The 9808-nt window shown below is 43.6% G+C and overlaps 1 protein-coding gene across 4 annotated transcripts in view; it reads left to right on the top strand.

Annotated features, from left to right (window-relative positions):
- The first annotated feature begins 750 nt into the window (after positions 1-750).
- SYK (spleen associated tyrosine kinase) overlaps positions 751-9808 on the top strand; it is a 94946-nt gene continuing 85888 nt past the window's right edge. For 2 of the 4 annotated variants that reach the window (XM_029203743.1, XM_029203739.1), the window contains exon 1: positions 777-969. The gene's annotated coding sequence lies outside the window, so the exon portion shown is untranslated. Of the gene's footprint in view, positions 1006-9808 lie in introns of all 4 variants that reach the window. The other 2 variants (XM_029203741.1, XM_029203742.1) reach the window with 2 other exon arrangements.

Raw genomic sequence — 9808 nt, 5'->3', positions numbered from 1 at the left:
GGGAACCACATAAGTGTTTTTAAACTATTTTAAAGACTACGGAGAAGGATGAAACTTTAATTAGGATGAAACAGAACCATTCGTGGGTAAGAAGGAAGCACGTTTAACTCACTGTCAAGAACCTTGTAATAATTAAAGCCCTCAGAAAACTGCCTTGTTGGACAGGCTGGTCTCACCCAAAGGTGCGCTATAAAATCTGATGTTCACCTAAGGCAGAAGCCACCTGGCAGGATGACAGGGGCCTTCCGATCACCAGTCAGCAAAAGCGTCTTGGGTTGGTAACTGGGAATACCCGCACAGTGAACAAGATTCTCTTCCCAAGCAATTGCACAACAAATGAGCGTGCCCCTGAGTGCCTGTCCGTCCTTGGAAGGATCAGGCAGCAGGCAGGCCAGGTGGCAAGAGGCTCCTGTTGTTGGCCGCGCGCCCTTTTTTGGTATGAGGCCCCCTTGTCCAGGCCTTCTGCGCCCGGGAATTGGCAAGGATCGCCCACCCGGCTCCTCTCTCTTCTCCCCTCCGGCCTCCCGCCTTGTAGGCCAACCCCGCAGGCTGGGTTCCGGCGCGCTTCGGCCGCCGCTGCCCTGCCCTGGGCGCTGGGGGCGCACATGGCACACTGGGCGCTCGCGGCGCAAGGGCTGCGGGGCGGTCCCGGGTCGGTGGAGCGCGGCGGCCGGGAGGAAGTGCGGGGCCTGCCTGGGAGCGTTAAGGAAGTTGCCCAAAATGAGGAAGCGCCATGCACTGGGCGACTGAGGCGACTCCGGCGGCAGGAGCAGCGAGGAGGAGGGGGCTGCTCGGCGCGGCGCCCAGAGCTGCCCCCTAGTTCGCGACAGTCCGGTTCCCGGAGACCCGCGCCCCGCCCTAGCCTCACCTGATACAGGTAGGTGTGGCCGCTCGCTCTCTCCGCTTGGGCAGTGGACGCACCTTTAGGCTTGGGAAGGCGGCGTGGAAGGGAAGAAGGCGCCGAGAGAGGTGAGGATGCGGCCCTTCCTCCTTGGCCCGCGCAAGGTCTGTGCGCCTATGCAAACCCAGACGGGTACGCCTAGGGCCCTCGTGCTTTGATAATCGGAGGGAACATTCGATAAAATTTTTCGATTGAAAACTAGTCAGTTGTGCCACCTTTTCTCCTAAAACTAGTTAGTGCCTCTTGGGGTCCAGCTTTTGTACGGGGAGCCGGGCCTGTGGGTGGGGGCCTGTGCCGAGAAGCCAAAACTTCAGGTGCTGCCGCGAGCGCAGGGAAGTGCGGAAGCGGCTGGGTCCTGGGAGACTTAGCTGGAGTCCGCAGGCACAAGAAACTCCGTGTCGGGGTCTCGGAAAGGACACATTTTCGTTTGGCCATTCACAGAATGCACTGGAAAATTCCACTGTATTTGTCGAAGTGACTCAATGTAGGGATGTTTATATGCCTGCAAAGGTTTTATTCATACTTTTACTACAGAAAGAAAGAGCAGTTGCATAAAAACATGAAAGTTTCTGAACCACTACGACAATGTAGCATCATTGCCCTTTTTTCCACATTTTCATGGTAAAATAACTTCCATCAGCCAGTGAATGACTTGAAGAGCAGTGAAGTTTTGTGTAGTAAAATGTGAATTTGAGTTAAAGATATTTTTGGCCGTATGGCTTCAAAACCTTAAACCCACCTAAATAACGATACAAAAGCGAATTTTTTTTTTTGGTTTGTTTGAATATCAAGAACTAGCAAGACAATCACTGGAGAAGTTAGAGTTTCAGTCTTTTGGCTGTTTGAGGTGCAGTTGCTTGGGAAAGAGAATCTCATTCACGGTGCAGAGTGTTCCCACTCATTAACCCAAGACGTTCCCGACTGGTGATCAAAAGGCCCATGCCATCCTGCCAGGTGGCCTTTGGAAACAGGATTGCAGGTTATTTTAATGAGTTTGCTTGACTTGCCAAAGATTCCCGTTTAACCCAAGTAAAACTGTTGACTGGAGTTGTTCATTTTCTTAAACCCTGGAGGCATTTCAGTGTGTAATTAAGACTTGGAGATGTAATTTAAAGACTTGGAGATTCAAATTGTCACATCTGAATCTTCACGTTAAAAAAGAAAAATCATGGGATAATGGAGAATTCCTGAAAGAAATGGAATTGATTCTAGTATTTGTTTTCTTTGTTTTAGTAAGAACAAATTCATTGCTGTTACACAGGTGGCGTTTTACTTAAATGCAATTTAATTCACTGATGTGCATATCACATCTCCCTCTCCCTGCAAAAAAAAAAAAAAAAAAAAAGGCCAAACAGTGCCTGGATATGTTTGTCTTTGAGGTAAAAGATTTAAATACTTGTAAAGTATTAGGTATTTTAAGTGAGAAATCTTGTCTACTAAAAATATTTTATCAAATTATTTTGTTCTGTCTGCATTGAACTTTTGATCTGTTTAGGGAAATTTTGCGCTAAAATAGAAACATTTATATTCTTTGTATTTGGAGTGCTTCAATATGTAGGATTTTGTAAATCATCTTAATAACGAGAATGTTTTTAATGTTTTAAGCCAAGGATAAAAGTGAGGTGTATATTTTAGCTCTTTATCTTTCCTGAGGGATGAAATTGTCAGAAAGATAATTTTATCCCTAGATTTGCATTTCAGAAATAAGTTACCTTAGCCTTCTTTAGGTTCATATTTAGTATTCTAAGTGCAGGTCTGATTTCTCTATTAAACCAAAGACTTCTTAGTAGGACATCACTTAGCACATAGCATATCCATAATCATTATCCAAAACCCTTGTGCCAAGATATGTTTTGGAATTCAGGATTTTTGAGAATTTAGAATTCAAATTTAGAATCTGAATTTCAGCCTTGAGAAAGGCATTTCTCAGAATTTAGAAAGGTTTGCATACATACTGATGCCATATGTTACACACCACTCCAACACAGCCTGGGCAGCATCCTATAATCCCACATGTTAATATTTCTGCACAAACAGTGTGAAAAGTCTCACTAAGTGGAATAAGAGAGGCTACAAATAGCCGTGTGTCAATGTCACTAAATGAGGTTCCCTATAAAACTCACCAAAAAACCTTGTTTTTCAGCAGTTTTTGGAGTTAGGGCTATGGGACTGATTCTGTATTAGATTCTGTCAAGCTACTGATTGCTTTTGAAAGCAAATTACATTTCTACTGCCCAACAACTCACACTTTCCAGTAATTAGATGGGTAGTTCCCCCCTTTCCAGGAAGCCTGAAATAGCAAGACTTTCCTGAATTTTCAGTGATAACAATCAAAATACAGATCCTCCAAGTGAGAATACGATGTTTCATCCTTACTGAGAGACTTTCCAACAGCAAAGTTTCTGACAGTCTGATTCTAGAGAAAGAAGGCAGTAGTTACTTAAAGAAGGGCTATTACCACCCTTCACAGCTACAGCATGGCCTTGGAAGAAATACTGTTTCCTGTTCACTTTGCAGCTCATTCTATCTCTGTCTGTTATCTGTACCTAAGGAATGGCTGGGTACTTTGTACAATCTGAGCTAATTTTTGCTTTCTCAGCTTTTCACCAAATAAATTTTTTTTCCAACGATTCCCTAACTCACCACCACCCTGCCCCCCAACACTTTCTTCCACTTCTGGATTGATTTACCTGCAAATGAGTAGAGAGAAAATTAGGAACTTAGGCCTTTGGGTAAGAAATTTTTTAAAAATGTCTGCACACTGAACATTGCTTTTCTTTTACAGCAGTTGAAATCAAAAGGCAGAGTCTTAAAGAGAGATTGGAATTAAATTGTCTGACTTAATTATATCTTACCATCTTACTCTTCTACCTTGGAATTGAACAAGTTGGGTTTTCTTTTTTTTCCACTCAGAAAAAGAGTTTTTTTAAACTGAGGAATTGTAGGAAGATTAAAAAAAAACTAGGCTGATTGGATTTTAAAGGAAAAGTTTATTCATTCATTTTGACTTTATATTAGCAGGAAAGTTTTCTACTAGCTTATAATTTTGTCTGGCAAAATGTTAGCCTGCGTCGGTTTGAATTTTTATTTTATTTTTACTTTAATAAGAGTTATGTAAGTTTTGCCCTATGAATCCTGAAAGGTGGTTGCATTGGAATCTTAAGTATAGTCAAATTTAGCCACTGCCAAAAATACCAGTAGAAGAAAGAATATTTAGTTTCTATTATAGTAGGTTTAACAACTCAAAAGTGACTCTTTCTTGATTCTTTTATTTCTGGGAAACTGTGTATTTGTTTTGGTGGCTGCCAGAGGCTGATGATGGGAAGAGGAAGGTGAGGATGATTTAGAATATTGTTAACACCTCAATTACTAAGGGGGATATACTGAAAGCTTTTATGATGGACAGTATCTGGTAAGCAGCATCCTCTGTCCTGGGGGTACCTGTCTCTGGCCCTGGAGTCCTGGCTCCTGAAACTGGAGAAGGCAGTACCCCTCAGTGCTGTGCTGGAGCCCTGGAGGGGAGCACAGATGTGGGAGGACACTGGGCTTGCAGATTGGCATGCTGAGTGTCACATCTTTGATCTGAAGAGAGTCTGGGCAGGCAGCAGGATTGACAGGAGAGTGTAGGGCTGATGTCAGGGTCAGTGAGGCTCAGGCCTGGATACAGTCAATGGGGGGAGTGTGGAAGGAAGGAAGAGGGCCAAGGGCCAAGTGTTAGGAAAAGTCACAATTTAAATATTGGTTTGTTTAGTTATACTCAGAATGGCTACAAAGAGCATTTGAATGTCCAACAGTTAACCTCCTACATTCCCACTCCATCTCTTTGTCTTAATTGCTAAATCTTCATGCTGTGTTGGTCAGCCCAACAAGTTATTAAATCTATCCGTTTCTGTTCAGTTGTCATGGAAATCTTTTGGTGGGACCAGAGTTAATCTTTCTTTTTATTTAATTTCAATTTATAAGAATACCTTCCAATGCTCTAATACTGCTCCCCAAAAGCAATCTTTTAATCTTTTTAGCTCTTTCTTCTAGAATTTTCCTTCTTATTTCCTGATGTTATGTTCACTTGTGCTTTTTTTTTTTTAATGTATCAGTTTCAGACAATGTCTCCTGACTTCCTACTCTGAGAAATAAGTGCATGGCAGCCCTAGACTCTTATTACCCAGGATAATCTTTCTACAATTTAAGGTTAAGATGCTGTTTGGTGTTTGTTTACCTTGCTGTGGTTATATTTACTGCTAGAGCACAGTATATAATATAGTTCCATTTTCTTTCATTTACTCCATGTTGTTTTTCCTGGTGTAAACTCTTGTTTCATTTTTGTGTTTTCTCAGTTGGTCCTGTACCTGTTACAATTCTCTTGCCAACTCTCTGACACAAAGCTAAACACCCCCCCACTTGACTCAGTTTCCCACTGAGTCAAATATACCAAGCAACCTATCAGTTCCATTTCTCTCTTCTTCTGGAACCCTCTGCCTCCTTATGCCAGTCTGACGGTTTCTTTTCAGTCTTGCTACACACCTATTAATAACTGAAGCATATTTTGGGGAGTTGGTTAGCTAAATATATTTTCTGCAAGTTGCTGCCCTGTATACTTTTTGGAGTCTTAACATAACTCTTATCAACATTCATGTAGCTTTCAAATCCATTGTAAATCCATTGTCATAATTGTTGAAAACATTTTCCCCAAACTTTTGATTTCTATGGATATTTGCTTATTTATATAACTTATTACTTTTTGTAGCTTTTGGAACTTTTATAATTTCTCCCGTCAGGACATATTCTGAGTCATGCTTCGTGAAAGATTACTTTTAGCTCCAATTTAGCGGTTAGCAGCTACGTTTTAAATCAGTCTCAGTGTCACCTCTGTATTTGCTCTGACCCTGATGGTTTATTATCTGATTGATGGGAATATGTATTTTCCTGGGACTAGGGAATCCACAGGGCTTTAATCAGATGGCCAGCCTCGATTCCCTGGACTTCTGAAGTGGGTGCTGTGCAATTTTAAATGGTATTCCCGAGGAAGCTTTCCTTGTTGAAGTGAGTGAAATGAGAGACAGAATAAAGTTGAGTAAGCAGGGTAATTGTCGTGGGCTTGTTCAGAGCCGTTGTGCAGGTGTTGTGCATGGTCAGGACATACGTCACTGAACTCTTACACCCCTGTGGTCATAGCATGCATTCATTGGTTCTTGGAGCACCTTGGGGACCAGGACTTCCACTTTGGGAAGACCAAGTCCACTTTGGGAAACACTGGGTAACCTGCTGCCCCTTTACAAGATCCTCGGGCTTTGCTTAGGTGGAGGCAGAATGCCTCTTAAATGCTAAGGGTATTTTTTAATTAATTAATTAATTAATTTTTTGGCTGTGTTGGGTCTTCGTTGCTGCGTGCGGGCTCTCTCTAGTTGCAGCGAGCGGGGGCTACTCTTCATTGCAGTGTGCGGGCTTCTCATTGCGGTGGCTTCTCTTGTTGCAGAGCATGGGCCCTAGAGCGCATGAGCTTCAGTAGTTGTGGCGCTTGGGCTCAGTAGTTGTGGCTCACGGGCTCTAGAGCACAGGCTCAGTAGTTGTGGCGCATGGGCTTAGTTGCTCCCCGGCATGTGGGATCTTCCCGGACCAGGGCTCAAACCCGTGTCCCCTGCATTAGCAGGCAGATTCTTAACCACTGCATCACCAGGGAAATTCCAAAATGCTAAGAGTATATGAATCAGTTGATTGCCCTAATGCTTCAAACTCACAGTCACTGAATATTTTTATCAACAGTGGTTGAGAGTAGGGGGGCTGAGGTCCCACTGGGTTCAAATCTCACTGTGTTTTCAAGCTACTGTTTTTAGTTTTTGTAGATGGAAGGATTACAGAGGATTTCACTGTGATGTACGGTGGAGATCATGCATGCAGTGCCCATACCTGGCCTGTGGTTAGAACTGGCACAACTGTCACAGTCTCTCCCAGGTGGGTGGCTCTGGGAGTCTGCCCCTGTAGTCTTGGCTGGAGGCTAATAAGAGCAGTCCCAAATAGGTCACAGATGAGTAAGTACTGTCTCTGAAGTTAGTTTCTCTGGCCTCCAAGATGGGAGAACTTCCTATCATTTTCTTTTTGAAAAGTGTTAAATTGCATAACTTATGTCTAAGTACATATCCATTGGTGAAGAATTCAGATATAACAGGCGACATTGAAGCCCTCCTTAACCACCACCCTCAGCCCCAGCCCATCCCCACTGAGGGAGGGCAACTTGGTGCATATTCTTCTAATCTTTCATCCTGTGCATTCATGCATGTGTATATATGTGTGTATTTTTAGACAATGTAGTGGTGGTGGTGGTGGTGGTGGTGGTGGTATGTGTGTGTGTGTGTGTGTGTGTGTGTGTGTGTGTGCCTTCTTAATACCAATATCATCCTGCAACTTTCTTTTTTGAATCAACAGGATTGGGGGAGCCCTTCCTATCAGTGATCATCGTGCTTTATTCCAGGGTGAAAAATGATTGTTTATTGATAGACATTTAGGACTTTTTTCTAATTTTTGATACTGTACACAAAGCTGCAGGGAATGCACTTTGTTTTTCATTCTTTCCCTCTGTTTTACCCTTTTCATTGCATTTCATGGAACTGACAGGTTAATCACTTTCTCAAGAAGGATCTTCAGCCCTGTCCATCCTGTTATTCAGGCCATCTATTGAGTCATTTATATTTTAGCAAGCACAGAAGGTAGTTAATTATTTATTTTTTAAGTGATACATTAGGCCCTTGCCTAATATTTGTTTTTATTACTGGTTCCAGCATAGATGTTCTCTTCTTGCTCCATGACCTCTGTCTTCTTTGGCACCTACTCATCTGTTTGCCCATTGGGTGCCTTCCTTTGTGCGGTTAGCTTTCCTGATGTGCTTGGTACTTCTAGGATGTATGCTGGTCTTGTTTTTGAGGTGCCCTAGGAGTTAGTCTTTTAATGCTGTGTGTGTTGCATGGCCCTCTTGTAACCTGTCCCCCATGAGATGTGAGGAAGGTGAGATGTGAGCAGGGCAGGACGAGCCAGTAACCAATGGGGGGTGGTGCAGGTGCTCTCTGTTCTTCATGGATGTGGCCATACCCTGCCTCTCCAAACGCACATCTTTCCTGCAGAGGGACTCCTGTTGCTCTTAAGGGTGCTGGCAGCTGAGGAGTTGGAGAGAGCTTGGCTGCCTGCCTGCTCCCCGCTCTGCTTCTCCCTCACCCCATCCCACCCAGGCTTTGTCATTTCCAAGGCACCACACCCTTGGCTCTTCACAGCCATCCCCAGCTGCCTGTACTTAGGCTGTGGTTTTCCTCTTCAGTTTGAGCCCATCTTGCTTTGCTTCCTTCAACGATAGCAGTAGTTTCCAGCCCACCGGTAATATGCCTCCTTTGCTCCCCAGCGTGGTTATGGATTTATATTCTATGTTATTGTTTTCAATGCTGTTTCTTTTCTTTCTCTGCATTTATAGCTGATGTATTTACTTGAAGGGGAAGTCCACCACTTCCTTTTTTTCTTTCTTTTTTTTTAGCAACACCAATCAGCTGATGGTCATAGCTGTGAAGGAAGTGACAGGGAGGAGGGAGAGGAGCTCCCTAGAGCAGGCATGAATGGCAGGCTTGGGGCTTCTTTGGTCTTCACTGTTGTCCTGGGAGCTGGGCCAGCCATCCTGTAGCTTAGGCAGGAAGTGTGTCCAAGGAGAGGGCTGCAGTGGTCAAGTCTGTACTGATTATTAGGAAATTGCTAGTCCCAAATCATAAGTTTCTTAGAAACATGTTTAAGGACGCCAGAGATATTAGAGGGAGAAAGGATCTTGGAGAATGTCTAATTCAACCTGCTGGTAAGCAGTGAGGCCCAGAAAGGTAAAGTGACTTTCACTTATCCAGCCGCTAAGTGATGGTGCTGTGATTCGAAGCCGAAAACCCAGGTGTTTCTAATCCAGAACCAGAATTCCTATCCACTACTCCAATGAGGAGCAAAAAGGGACCTGCCATCATGCCTGGTGGTGAGAAGATTTCAAGTCCTATCAGTGGAGACAGGAGCCTGAGAAGGCAGCCGGAGGGCATAAGCCCAGTTTTACGTGTTGATTTCACTCTTTTACCAGGAGTTTTAGAAAACTTTATTATTATCTTTATAGCTTTGTGTTGAGAAATTAAGCAAATTCAGTAGGAATTGGACAAAAAAATCCTGAATCAATGAGAGGTTAATATGAGAATACCTGATGCTTTTGCATACATCTCCTTCCAACACAGATTGAGCTGACTTTCAAATTTACCACCCAAAGGGCACTAAAGTAATGTGAGAAGCTGGTTTAAAAGGACGCACCAAGCCTTTGTCTGCACATCAGGCCTGCATCTCTGTGGCTGTCCCCACACAGGACAGAATTGCTACTCTCTGCACACATTACTGTCCCTAGAGTTGGGGAGGGTGCATACATGGGGTCCTGAAGGTTGGAATGGAGGAGATAAAGGAACATTTCAAAAGTAGTTCTATTTCATGGTGGAAACACTTGTGATGCAGGTGGGATTTCAGTGGTTCAGTGAAAGAAAGGCAGCTTGACAACTGCAAAGAAAAGATGCCTTCTAGAATGAAGCTGGAAAAGTCATGTATGGTTTCCCCGAAGGAGCCAATATCTGCAAAGATGTGTGCATGATATTCTTTCTAGATTATCCCTTCTAAGAAAACTCTGGCAACTGTCAGTATCCATTAATAGAGGAATGGCGTATTAGTTTGCTAGGGTCACTGGAGCAAAGTACCACAGACATTTATCATGTCACAGTCCTGGAGGCTGGAAGTCTGAGATCAAGGTGGGCAGGGTTGGTTTCTCCTGAGGCCTCTGTCTTTGGCTTGTGGACATCATCTTCTTTCTGTATCTTCACATCTTCTTCCCTCTATTGCATGTGTCTGTGTCCTAATTTACCCTTT

Source organism: Monodon monoceros, unplaced genomic scaffold (assembly GCF_005190385.1).
Source record: "Monodon monoceros isolate NGI ecotype Baffin Bay Population unplaced genomic scaffold, NGI_Narwhal_1 Super_Scaffold_5, whole genome shotgun sequence".
Taxonomy (NCBI): domain Eukaryota; kingdom Metazoa; phylum Chordata; class Mammalia; order Artiodactyla; family Monodontidae; genus Monodon; species Monodon monoceros.
This window is presented reverse-complemented; position numbering and strand designations above follow the sequence as displayed.